The sequence below is a fragment of the Ambystoma mexicanum genome, chromosome 4q (genome assembly GCF_040938575.1).
Source record: "Ambystoma mexicanum isolate Mex_15411 chromosome 4q, UKY_AmexF1_1, whole genome shotgun sequence".
Lineage (NCBI taxonomy): Eukaryota > Metazoa > Chordata > Amphibia > Caudata > Ambystomatidae > Ambystoma > Ambystoma mexicanum.
In genome coordinates, this window is record NC_090928.1 from 1,303,541,734 (window position 1) to 1,303,555,081 (window position 13,348).

The 13,348-nt window shown below is 49.3% G+C and overlaps 1 protein-coding gene across 1 annotated transcript in view; it reads left to right on the forward strand.

The window, feature by feature from the left end:
* Window positions 1–2,049: 2,049 nt before the first annotated feature.
* Window positions 2,050–13,348, forward strand: part of LOC138468413 (gastrula zinc finger protein XlCGF57.1-like) — a 54,550-nt gene continuing 43,251 nt past the window's right edge. The window contains exons 1-2 of the mRNA XM_069608964.1: window positions 2,050–2,156; window positions 2,605–2,717. The gene's annotated coding sequence lies outside the window, so the exon portion shown is untranslated. The remainder of the gene's footprint in view (window positions 2,157–2,604; window positions 2,718–13,348) is intronic.

Below are 13,348 nucleotides of genomic sequence, written 5' to 3' on the forward strand. Positions count from 1 at the left end.
ACCACTTTGGAGGGCTTCTGTGGAGAAGCCCGCCAAAAGTGGAACAAAGGGCTCCACTTTGGGTCAGAGTTACAGAGGCGAACGCCAACGCCATTTTAGAATCAAGTTTTGGCAAAAAGTCCCAACCGGAGTTATAATAATAAATATATAAACCGGCGGTATGTTTAAGGCTACCGTAAATAAATAATTAAATGTGTTAGCCTAAAACAATGGGAAATCCCATAGGGAAATATTCGCGGTCGAATATAAAAAGTAGTTTCCACTGCCACCAGCCAAAACTCGATCAGGGGGGACGGAGACGTGCCCCCTCGACTAACAGACCCTGGGGCAATCGAATTGCCCCAGCCAGTACGTCCACAATATGATGGTTTGTACTGGTTCTGTTCAGGATTCAAGACTAGCAAAGTCTTTGGTGACTTTACATGCCCTGGGAGACAGTAGTCAGTCCCAGGGTATGGAGTCTATGTTGGGGAGTCCCTAGGACACCCCTGGGTCACGGCACAGAGGGTGCTGTGTAACCCACATCACAAAAATACATGAGGCCCTATGGAGTAAAAGACGCCATAGCCCATTCGACACAAGGTTTAACCAAGAAAACACACTTCAACAGGTCCAAGAGTGAGGGTAAAAGAGTCTCACTCTTGGCAGGAGAAAAAAAGAAACCCCAGAAATCCAGCAAAGCTGCTGGGGGACTCACTAGGTAGGGAAATTCAGCCTAAACAGAGAATTCTCCCTAACACTGAGAGCTATGCAGGTTAGGGTGGACTCAGCCCCATTGAACCACAGCCATCAGGTTTGCAGGCTGGACAACTCACCACTGCACTAAATAACCTGATGAAAAACAACTAAGGTGAAATGTCCAATTTCGGTACTGCAAAATTCAGGGAAAACCTTTGTATTGGTTTTTGGAGTTTAACATGTGCACATTCTAACGTGTTGATTTTATGGAAGGCAAATGCTTTTTGCCCTATGCAATGGGGTAAAGGCAATTTAATGAAATGTGCATATTTCAATTTGAACTGCAAATTTCTGACATCACTTTCCAACAGAGTTGACCTTTTTGACATGTGGGCGGAGTTATGTGAAAATGGGCGGAGTTTTGTGTGACTGTGGGCGGGGCATACATCTCAGGAATTTTGATTTTCAAATGTAGGCCGGTGTGGCTGGTATGCTCAGAGTACAATGATTATTTCCCACCATGAGATAATTCAGTCACAGAACAAAAATTATTTTGGAAGACGGTAGACAACATCCTCATTTCCCACCCTTTCAATCACACAGTTCACAAATATCTACCAAATACCTGACCAGACTAATGTGCATGGAGACCCTCTCAGCATGCATCATTTCCCACCATGGATTATAGCTCTACTCTAAAGACTGCAGGGGGTGCTGTCAGGCAGAGGCATGCTGTTGAAAGAAGAAATTAGGCTCATATTTCTGACTACAAGCCATGGGACTGGCCTGAATGATCATTTGGACTTGGCCATATGATCTTTTGGTATAGACACATAGGATGTGACGTGTTATTGTTGGATGGCGCATGCGACTTACATGTGGGAATTTTCACTTGTTTGGGTAATGTGTTAGAGGCATTTGGCCATACTCATTGAGTTATATGTTCAGTCATTTCCACTATCGGGTGAGCTTGGAAGCAATGCTTTTGACTGTGTTGCTGTTTGCATCAGTTGTAGAGTGCATCTTTCACTCGTAATGCTGGCCGTACACACGGGTGACATTAGATCGGGACTGTACAAGTTTGGATTCCTCACGTGTCATCTTTCAGTGCGTTTGCAGTTTCCGGATGTGCGTGCCTGGGACTGGGCGCGCATGCGTGCCTGTGACTCGGCGCGCATCGTGCCTGGGACTGGGCGCGCATCGTGCTTGTGACTGGGCGCGCATGCGTGCCTGGGACTCGGCGCGCATCGTGCCTGGGACTGGGCGCGCATCGTGCTTGTGACTGGGCGCGCATCGTGCTTGTGACTGGGCGCGCATGCGTGCCTGGGACTGGGCGCGCATGCGTGCTTGTGACTGGGCGCGCATGCGTGCTTTACGTTTCCGGGTGAGCGAGTCGTGTGTGAAGGCCTGTGTTAGGATCCGACGAGCGCTTCTGGCGCTGCGCCTTCTTGCTAACCATTGGCAATTCCATTGCAACAGTATATACTACTCGTTGTACATTGACTGTTTTGTTTATTGTCTAATTGTTCTTGCTATATTTCGAAGTTTGTGGACAATACTTGTGTTACACATGAGGCCACTAGCTGACCATAGTGTGCTGCTGAGGGATGCATTGTTATAATAATAATAATTTAGCATTTATATAGCGCTATGAACCCTCTGGCATCTGAGCGCTGCTTATTACCCGCAGTGTTTGGATGCTCATTTATCGACCTTGGAAGGATGAAAGGCTGAGTTTGGCTCTGCCGGGGTTCGAACCTGAGTCAGCAGGCGCTGCACGGATGTCAAAGCAAGCGCACTACTCGCTGTGCTATTGGGCCAGTTTATCATTATGGTCCTTTATTTATGGGACGAGTGATGTTCTTGTGATTTTCTATGCGACCTTTAGTGAGTATATTCATGCTGATTTCTGTTATTCTATGACAGTTGTGTACTAATGCAGGCCAAGATGCTGAACTGACTGAAGATTGCCCTGAGTACTCAACGCGTGATACGCCACAGATGATTGAAAAGAAGCACAGTCGATGTTTGTCTCACGAGTGAGTACACTGAACTCCCCTTTTCGTGATTCTGCCTAAGGCGGATATGGTGATGAGGGCATGTTCAGCTAGTTATATTTTTTAGTGAGAGCACGTTAATGTTCTGTGCTTTTGGTTTGTTTTGTAGGTTGTGCTGTCTACATTAATAGTGACAGTCATTGATTAAGCTCACCCTTGTGACCCTTGTGGCAATTACCTGTTCAGCTTGTTATTTTTTTGTTTCCATATCAAGTGTGTAAGTTCCTGTTGATGCTCTGCGCATTTTCTACTGTCATACTTTTTTAGGCAATAGTGCTAACTTATCATCACTTTTTTAAGGGTTTATTTATAATTGCTTTCTGTGTGGTATGATCACTCTTTCAATATGAGATTCCCACCGATACGTGCATACAGTGCTTTGAGTATGAACTTAATTTATATAGTGCAGTGCTCATACGGTCAGTGCAAATAAATTTTATACTGCAAAAATGACCATGCACTGATTTTGCACAGACTTTGCCCTGCAAAAATACACTTTGCACAGTCGTATGAATCAGGGTTTTTTTCAGCAATGCAAAGTCACTTTGATCTGTGCAAACAAGTCCATGAATTGGGCCCTGTGTGTTTCTCCATCCTTGGGTACGGTTCTCCTTCCTAGGGGGTCCCAGAAGGACTAGGCAATGGATGTGGGCTGATCTGGACCTCCAGCTGAAGGTCAGTGCCCCCTCAGGCATTCATGCCACCATTCAGACGCACCTGGGATGGAAATTTCCACCATAGGAATGCATTGGGGCTAGTTATTTTAGGGGGGGAAGCTGTGAAAAATAGCAATATTTTTCACCATAAAATGATGAGTCTCCCGCCTAATCAGGAGGGTTGGTATGTATGCTCATGACCCCACAGTTAGTGTCACGCTTCCTGAGTATGTGGATAATGTTCTGGGCATGTCCTGATGTCACGCTTCCTGAGTAGATCGCTCACATGGATAGTGTTCTAGGCATGCCAGGCTGATTTGGGTCACGCTTCCTGAGTAGGTCACGTGGATAGTGTTCTAGGAATGCCAGGCTGATTTGGGTCACGCTTCCTGAGTAGGTCACGTGGATAGTGTTCTAGGCATGCCAGGGTGAATGTGTCACACTTTCTGAGTAGGGACTGTGGATAATGTTCTGGGCATGCCCTGATGATTAGTATCAGTCATGAGCAGGTCACGTGGATAGCGTTCTAGGCATGCCAGGGTGAATGTGTCACGCTTCCTGAGTAGGGCCTGTGGATAATGTACTGGGCATGTCCTAATGATTGCTATCACACTCATGAGCAGGTCATTTGGATAGTGTTTTAGGCATGCCCAGGTGATTGTAACACACTTCCTGAGTATGTCCGTGGATAGTGTTCTGGGCTTGTACCGATGTCAAGCTTCCCTAGTAGGTCACTAACGTGGATGGTGTTCTAGTCATGCCAGGGTAATTCCTGTCACGCTTCCTGAGTAGGTCACTCGCTTGGATACTGTTCTAGACATGTCCCGGTGGTTAGTGTCACGCTTCCTGAGCAGGCTCTGCGGTCTTGTGCATGTGGGCACCCTCGAAACTTTTCCAGTCCATTCCGATGTCTAAGAAAGCGATGGGGTCTGCCGAGGGACAGGCGTGAGATATCCCAGGAGCGTACATGTGATGAGAGGATTGGCCCCGGCGGCATTGAAATGAGGTGCAATATGACACTTGCGTTCCCAGGAGCCTAGAGAGATCACAGTAGCATTTAGATGTGATAGACATTCCATGGGTCTCTAGATGAGAGGAGTCAAAGGGGAAGTTATTGCAGCGACATTCAGGTAAAGTGAAGCACGATATTGTCGAGGGCGGTCTACGCCCCCTCATGATGCCCCTGAGCCCCCAGCACACCCACAGACTCAGCCGACAGACGTCCGTAGTGTTCGGGCTCCCTGGTCGCACTGTTGCAGCCGGGCACGCCCCTTTTATTTATAGTGCAGGCGGCAGAATACAACGTCACTCTGCTGCGTGCCAATTCCCTTAAAGGGGCAGCACCACACTCCTCCTTTTTCATGAGGACAACAAATTTACTTGACTGATGATCTAACGTCTGAGGCTGTCACCATCAAGCCTTTCACGGCTACGACGTCCAGTGACTCTGGCTCATAGGGCAAGTACAGCTTCCCGTGGGGGTGCCTGTTTCTAATCAGCACCTTGTCCCCAGGCACCAGGTGTTTGGGCCGGAGTCCTCGCCTAGCGTTCACTTGCTCGGTCCTCAGCCGGCGATCTCGCTCCACTTGCTGGTCGTCAATGACCCCTGGTTCTTTCTCCCAACCTCTGGCAGCAGTCCCCTTGGGCACCGCTTGAACAGCGGTTCTGCCGGGGCCACCCCCGTCGATGTGTGGGGGGGTGGACCGGTAAACCCGCAGAAATTGGTAGAGTGCTCTTCTCAGGCACCGTCCTTGGCCTTGCGCTATGCGGAATGTCTTGTTCAGAGGTCTCATTAGTCTTTCCACCTCCCCATTGGCTCGTGGCCAGAGCTTAGTGATGTTGAACCCCATAACCATCCATCAACTCAGCGAACCGCTCACCCTGGAAGGGCGTCCTATTGTCCGAGCACAGGGTATGGGGAACCCGTGAGAGGCGTAGACTTTCTCCAGGGCCACCACCACATGCTCAAATGCCACTGACTCGACAAACTCAACCTCTGGATATCTGGAGTATTCGTCTACCACCACCAGGAAGTGTTTACCCTGCGTGGTGGACCAAGTCCGCATTTACCACCTCCCACGGGCACGTGCCTCTGGGCATCGCCTCGATGGCGGGCTCTCGTTGTGCGGGGAAAGCCGTCTGGCACCAGACGCATGTGGCCACATGCTCATCCACCCACCGCTCAAGTTCGGGAAACCACACCTTGAGGTATAGTCGGGTCTTGGTTTTCGCGGCCCCTTGATGTCGCTGATGGGCCAGACTTGGGACTTCCTGGATCTTGGCCTGGGAAACAACGATCCGGTCGCCCCTCAACTGGAGCCCTGTGGCAGAGAATGATAGTTCCTTCCGCACCTTCCACAGCTGTTCTAGCACCCCTTTCGCTTCTTGCATCCGCCCCGCCAATGATTCAAGCACACTCTTCAACATCCCCTGTTGCATGGCGGTCTTTAGGATGTAAAAGTACTCATCTTGGGCAGCTGCAGCCTCCAGATCCTCCAGTGGCAAGGCGTCTGCACGTGGTCGTCCGCTTCCTCAGCACATGTGTCCGGTGCGTCTCCGCTGCTGCTCCACGGGTGGCAGGACAGGTAGTCCGCTGCATTGTTGGAGCCGGGTCGGTACACCAGTGAGACACCGTACTCAAGCAGTGCGAGCACCCATTTTTCAATTCTCGCCGGTGGTTTCGAGGATGACCCAACCAAAATGGGGAGCAGAGGCTTTTGATTTGTCATAACAGTCACAGGTCTGCCCAGCACGTACAACCGGAAGTGCCCGCACCCCCACAGAACAGCAAGGGCCTCTCGCTCGATCGGGGGATAGCGCTGCTCGGTGTCTGACAGCGCTTTACTAGCATACGCCACTGGGCGGATGCTGTCATCAGGGCCAATTTGCGTCAACACGGCCCCCAGGCCGAACAGGCTGGCGTCCACGATTATCTCTGATTGGAGGGCGGGGTCGAAGAACGCCATTGTGTCCTCCGCCGTATGGGGGCCTTTGATGTCTTCAAACGTCCGGACCCCACTGCCACACTGTCTTGGTGAGGGCCCTCAGGGGCTCTGACCTGGACGCCAAGGTCTTGATGTAGCGTCCGCAGTAGATCACCATCCCTAAGAAACTCCTCACCTCGGACGCATTCTCCCGGGGGGGGGCATCTTTAATGTCCTTCACTTTCCTGGGATCCAGGGACACACCACCATCTTTGAACATGAACCCAAAGAATTCAATGGTTGGCCTTAGAAATTTGCATTTCTCCCGATGGAGGCTCAGGCCCAGCGACTGCAGCCGCTCAATGGTCTTGGCCAGCTTGCATAGATGGTCCACCACAGTTTTTGCAAATATGAGGATATCATCGCTGATATTCAACACGCCATCAAGATCTGCCAAGACGCCTCTGATGATGTTTTGGAATACCTCGGCTGCCAATGACACCCCGCAGAGTCTTTTGTACCTGCACAGGCCTCTGTGGGTGGTGAATGTTGTGATATATCTCGACTCGGGGTGTAACACGACCTGGTGGTATCCGGCCCTGTGGTCGAGCTTTGAGAAGAAGCGAGCTTCCTGCAGCTCAGTGATGTCATCAATGGTCAGTGTTAGGTGTCGCTCCCTCCGTATTGCCTTGTTGGGTAGCCTCATATCGACGCAGATTCCCACCGAGTTGGGTTGTTTGGGCTTTCTTGCACCCACGATGGGGTACAACCACGGTGTGGGACCTTCTACCATTCCTATGATGTCCAGGTTGACTAAATTGTCCAATTCCTTATCCATTAGGTCGCTCAGGTGAAAGGGCACCCTGCAGTGTTTCAGAGCAATGGGCTGCACTGACTCATCAATGTGTAACCTCACCGGATCGCCAGCCATCTGTCCTATCCCCTGGAACAGGCAAGAGTACTTGTCTAGCAGGTCGTGAATGTCCTCCAGGTACACAGAATAAGAAAAACTCACTATGCCCAGGGCTTCCGCTGCCACATAACTCAGCAGCGTGTTGGTGCTGACTGGTGCCACGTAGAATCGTGCCGTGATCCTTGACCCAGCATGCTCCGCCTTGGCCACAAATGCCCCATCCAGGGGGATTGGCTCGGACCCTCTGAATGTAAATATACGAGCTCTGGGGGTGGCCAGACTCGCCCATGTCCAGCAGGACAGGGGCGGGAGACTTATTCACTGCAACAATGCATCGTGGTTGTCGCCTACTTCTCGACGTGAGAGCCTCCACGCTCGAGACGAAAAAGATGTTCTCCTCCTCTTCTTCCTCTTCCTCGTCCAGCTGTGCACCTTCCTCACCCTGATCAACCTGGGCAACATTGGGCGGGCGGGATTGCGGGAGAAAGCCAGAGCGCACAGGGCCTCTGGGCACCATCACAGGTAGAGATGCTTTGCACACTCGTGCATAGTGATCTGCAAGGCCACATCGACCACATGTCTTTCCAACCGCTGGACACTCAGCAGGGTGGAGCAGGTCGTAACCACACCTCTGACACGCTTCTCCAGGCCTTCCGCCCCTCTTGCGGAAGTTGCCACTGGGCCTCCTGGCGCCTCTACCGCCATGCCCCACCGCACATACCTCCTCCGCCTTCACAGGACATGCGCCGGCCTCCATCTTGGGCACACATGCTTCCGTGAACTCCTGGCAATGACCCAGCTCTAGTATGCGAGCCAGGGTGGTCCCAGGTTCCCTCAGTACCTGTCATCGCCGCTTCCCCAACGAGCACGCCTGAATGAGCAGGGTCTTCTACGCGACTTCAAACAGAACCCGGAAACCAACACAGCGCACCACAATTCGGAATATGAAACTGTACTTTAAAATCAAACAGCAAGATTGTACTTTTGGTAAAGTACATTTATTTGACATTAAATGTGTAGAGAATATTCAGCAATTGACATATTAAATCGGAATGGAATTTCTTTTCTTTGCTCTCGATCCGCAAATCCGCTAAAGTTTGTGAGTCACGCGCTGTTCCTTTATGTTACACAGGGTGTTGGTTTTCGTTAAAAGAAGCACTTTGGTCACACAGTGAATCGCAAGGCCGTTTCATCAACTAGGCACTAGGCCACCGTAAAGGTTGATATGTTGCTTCTAGCCGCTAGTACTGCGTAAGGGCATATGGGCCCTTGGCGATCTTCCCATAAGATAGTCAAGGTAGTGCAGTTGTTTACAAGAAGCTGCAGCTGGCGATTGGAGAATCCGTCGGCCGCGATCTGGAATAGGTGGCAGTCGCAGTACGGTAGGATGTACCTGTTTTGAAAACATAAAAATTGAAATTAGTCTCGCCAGCCGATCTTTATTACTATTATTCATTTTATTTATTAGGGCCGAGGTGAAACTATTTGCTTGCGATTATAGTGAAATGGAGTATGTTCGGCTCTAAAAGTAATGCGAAAACTGGCAAAAGAAATCGAGGTTAACACACAATGTAATGATTTATTAACGTTGAACCACTGAGAAACGACTGTTTGTCTACATGCGTGTCGAATGGGCAAATGCATGCCCATGTGCCTGGTAGAAAGACGATCCCACAAATGTTTTACTTGCTCTTCATTGTAATATGCCACACAAAACGACAAGTACAACTTAACCTGTCTTTAACTGAACGCTATTGTTATTATATTCCGGTATAAAATTGTCTAAAGAGTTACATTATATTTGCCATTTCCATTGTCTCTGCGTAATGCAGTCCGTAAATCCCACTCTGTTTGTGGCAACGATTTTTCATATACTGAACTAACATGAAACTCGGTGTAGTTTCAGAATTTTCAGCCTTATCGACTCTTACGTTATTGCACCCCTCCTTCAAATGAAGTCCTTTCGGCATGGTCCCTGTCGCTCAAGGTAAAAAAAAATAGAACCTTATACTGCCAGTGCGAGTTGTGGGCTCTCCATCCCGCCAGCAAAAAATCAAAGCTGCTGACCTTCACTCTGCATGAGCATACATTCCTACTTTGCAACATCCCGTGTAAAGCCATCTGTGAGAACTTGAATTTTCGACTCCATCTTTGTACTAGGCCTCACTGTGCTAATGCGAACTGGCTTCTCTCCCATCTGCAACGCCTCGCTTGGCGCGTTCCAAGGCCCCCAAGTTTGTCCTTGTCGTCCGCAAGCTTTGCAGCCCTAGAGAACCATAACTATGGAGACATTGACTTTTTGGGGGAAGGTGAGGAAAAGTATAAAGTACCCAAGGAGTTGAGTTGAAAGTGAGATTTATTGTTTGTTTTGTTATTTGTAATGCGCAAGCCTCCCCTCAGGTAACAGTGCGCAGCATTTACATGAGATTGCGAAGCTTAGTTGCAACAACTAAAATATATACATACACATATTGACAAGGTCAGCGATATGAGGTGAATAGAGAGAGAAGTCAAAGATGACACCCAGGTTGTTCGCCACCCAGGATGGTGAAGGGAGGAGTTAGGGTTAGCATACTTTGTATGTACACTGTACAATAACATTTTTTTCAAAAAGACAATCAGATTATAATGATTTAAACCGGGATTTGTACTTCTCAACAAGCTCTTCTTTGGGTGGACATGGCACAGTGGCAATGTTTGGTGGCAATGTATCTGTGCTCTGCACAGAATCGCTCAAAATCCATGTGTGTGCTTCTCTAGTACATTAACAATAAGGCCTTTGACAAAGTCGAACTCCATTTCCTCATATACTGGTTTGACCACCCATATCTTACTACCTTTTGCAAAGGCCGTAGTGTAGTGAAGCATCCCTACATTTCCCATAGTCCTAGATTGTTCACGGCACACATTCTCGTTATGGGCCAAGACCGCTAGTAGAGTCCTATGTTTCATGCCCTGTATGCCGAAATGCAATCGCTTTGGCCTGTACTTTAGGCACATATTGTGGAACACCTCCAAGCCTCCTGTGTGACAGAATTCTGTCAGTCCCCTCAAATCTCAAAACTATCTTCTCAATGGCTTTGTGTGGAGGTGAAGATGGAATCAACCACTTCTTCTTCCGTGCCTCCTCTGGGGACAAATGGCCATGTTCACATTGGTGGAAATGTTGGTTTTATGTCCAGCGGTGAACTTTGGTACAGTGGTGCATCAGTGACCGCCATTTTTCAAGTAGGATTTCCACTGACCCTTCACAAGTTTTGGAGCTCCACCACAGATGGTTGCTGATAGACTGGGACCACTGTGAAATACTTTCCAAACCTTTTTTTTTTCCCTGCAGCCGAGATTTTCTTATTGATTGATTTAGCAAGATGCCATACGTCAAATTGATGTTTAATATGTGGGAACTGCTCTCTCATTGTCTTGGCTATTGAAACATGTCTTTCCATGGCTATGAGGTTGATGTGCATTCCCCTCGATTGTAGATATTCCAATGATTTTATAAATCCTTGTTTCTCCATGGCCCTGAGGATTTACATTGGGACACCTGCATGACCACCAAACTCACAATTGTCTTACTATCCATGTCCTGAAAGTGGTAGGTGCAGTACTTGGCAGAAAATCCAGGGCTGTCGCACTGGGCCCTCAGGGGCTCTGACCTGGACGCCAAGTTCTTGATGTAGCGTCTGCAGTAGATCACCATCCCTAAGAAACTCCTCACCTCGGACGCATTCTCCCGGGGGGGGCATCTTTAATGTCCTTCACTTTCCTGGGATCCAGGGACACACCACCATCTTTGAACATGAACCCAAAGAATTCAAAGGTTGGCCTTAGAAATTCGCATTTCTCCCGATGGAGGCTCAGGCCCAGCGACTGCAGCCGCTCAATGGTCTTGGCCAGCTTGCATAGATGGTCCACCACAGTTTTTGCAAATATGAGGATATCATCGCTGATATTCAACACGCCATCAAGATCTGCCAAGACGCCTCTGATGATGTTTTGGAATACCTCGGCTGCCAATGACACCCCGCGGAGTCTTTTGTACCTGCACAGGCCTCTGTGGGTGGTGAATGTTGTGATATATCTCGACTCGGGGTGTAACACGACCTGGTGGTATCCGGCCCTGTGGTCGAGCTTTGAGAAGAAGCGAGCTTCCTGCAGCTCAGTGATGTCATCAATGGTCAGTGTTAGGTGTCGCTCCCTCCGTATTGCCTTGTTGGGGAGCCTCATATCGACGCAGATTCCCACCGAGTTGGGTTGTTTGGGCTTTCTTGCACCCACGATGGGGTACAACCACGGTGTGGGACCTTCTACCATTCCTATGATGTCCAGGTTGACTAAATTGTCCAATCCTTATCCATTAGGTCGCTCAGGTGAAAGGGCACCCTGCAGTGTGTCAGAGCAATGGGCTGCACTGACTCATCAATGTGTAACCTCACCGGATCGCCAGCCATCTGTCTTATCCCCTGGAACAGGCGAGAGTACTTGTCTAGCAGGTCGTGAATGTCCTCCAGGTACACAGAATAAGAAAAACTCACTATGCCCAGGGCTTCCGCTGCCACATAACTCAGCAGCGTGTTGGTGCTGACTGGTGCCACGTAGAATCGTGCCGTGATCCTTGACCCAGCATGCTCCGCCTTGGCCACAAATGCCCCATCCAGGGGTATTGGCTCGGACCCTCTGAATGTAAATATACGAGCTCTGGGGGTGGCCAGACTAGCCCATGTCCAGCAGGACAGGGGCGGGAGACTTATTCACTGCAACAATGCATCGTGGTTGTCGCCTACTTCTCGACGTGAGAGCCTCCACGCTCGAGACGAAAAAGATGTTCTCCTCCTCTTCTTCCTCTTCCTCGTCCAGCTGTGCACCTTCCTCACCCTGATCAACCTGGGCAACATTGGGTGGGCGGGATTGCGGGAGAAAGCCAGAGCGCACAGGGCCTCTGGGCACCATCACAGGTAGAGATGCTTTGCACACTCGTGCATAGTGATCTGCAAGGCCACATCGACCACATGTCTTTCCAACCGCTGGACACTCAGCAGGGTGGAGCAGGTCGTAACCACACCTCTGACACGCTTCTCCAGGCCTTCCGCCCCTCTTGCGGAAGTTGCCACTGGGCCTCCTGGCGCCTCTACCGCCACGCCCCACCGCACATACCTCCTCCGCCTTCACAGGACATGCGCCGGCCTCCATCTTGGGCACACATGCTTCCGTGAACTCCTGGCAACGACCCAGCTCTAGTATGCGAGCCAGGGTGGTCCCAGGTTCCCTCAGTACCTGTCATCGCCGCTTCCCCAACGAGCACGCCTGAATGAGCAGGGTCTTCTACGCGACTTCAAACAGAACCCGGAAACCAACACAGCGCACCACAATTCGGAATATGAAACTGCACTTTAAAATCAAACATCAAGATTGTACTTTTGGTAAAGTACATTTATTTGACATTAAATGTGTAGAGAATATTCAGCAATTGACATATTAAATCGGAATGGAATTTCTTTTCTTTGCTCTCGATCCGCAAATCCGCTAAAGTTTGTGAGTCACGCGCTGTTCCTTTATGTTACACAGGGTGTTGGTTTTCGTTAAAAGAAGCACTTTGGTCACACGGTGAATCGCAAGGCCGTTTCATCAACTAGGCACTAGGCCACCGTAAAGGTTGATATGTTGCTTCTAGCCGCTAGTACTGCGTAAGGGCATATGGGCCCTTGGCGATCTTCCCACAAGATAGTCAAGGTAGTGCAGTTGTTTACAAGAAGCTGCAGCTGGCGATTGAAGAATCCGTCGGCCGCGATCTGGAATAGGTGGCAGTCGCAGTACGGTAGGATGTACCTGTTTTGAAAACATAAAAATTGAAATTAGTCTCGCCAGCCGATCTTTATTACTATTATTCATTTTATTTATTAGGGCCGAGGTGAAACTATTTGCTTGCGATTATAGTGAAATGGAGTATGTTCGGCTCTAAAAGCAATGCGAAAACTGACAAAAGAAATCGAGGTTAACACACAATGTAATGATTTATTAACGTTGAACCACTGAGAAACGACTGTTTGTCTACATGCGTGTCGAATGGGCAAATGCATGCCCATGTGCCTGGTAGAAAGACGATCCCACAAATGTCTCACT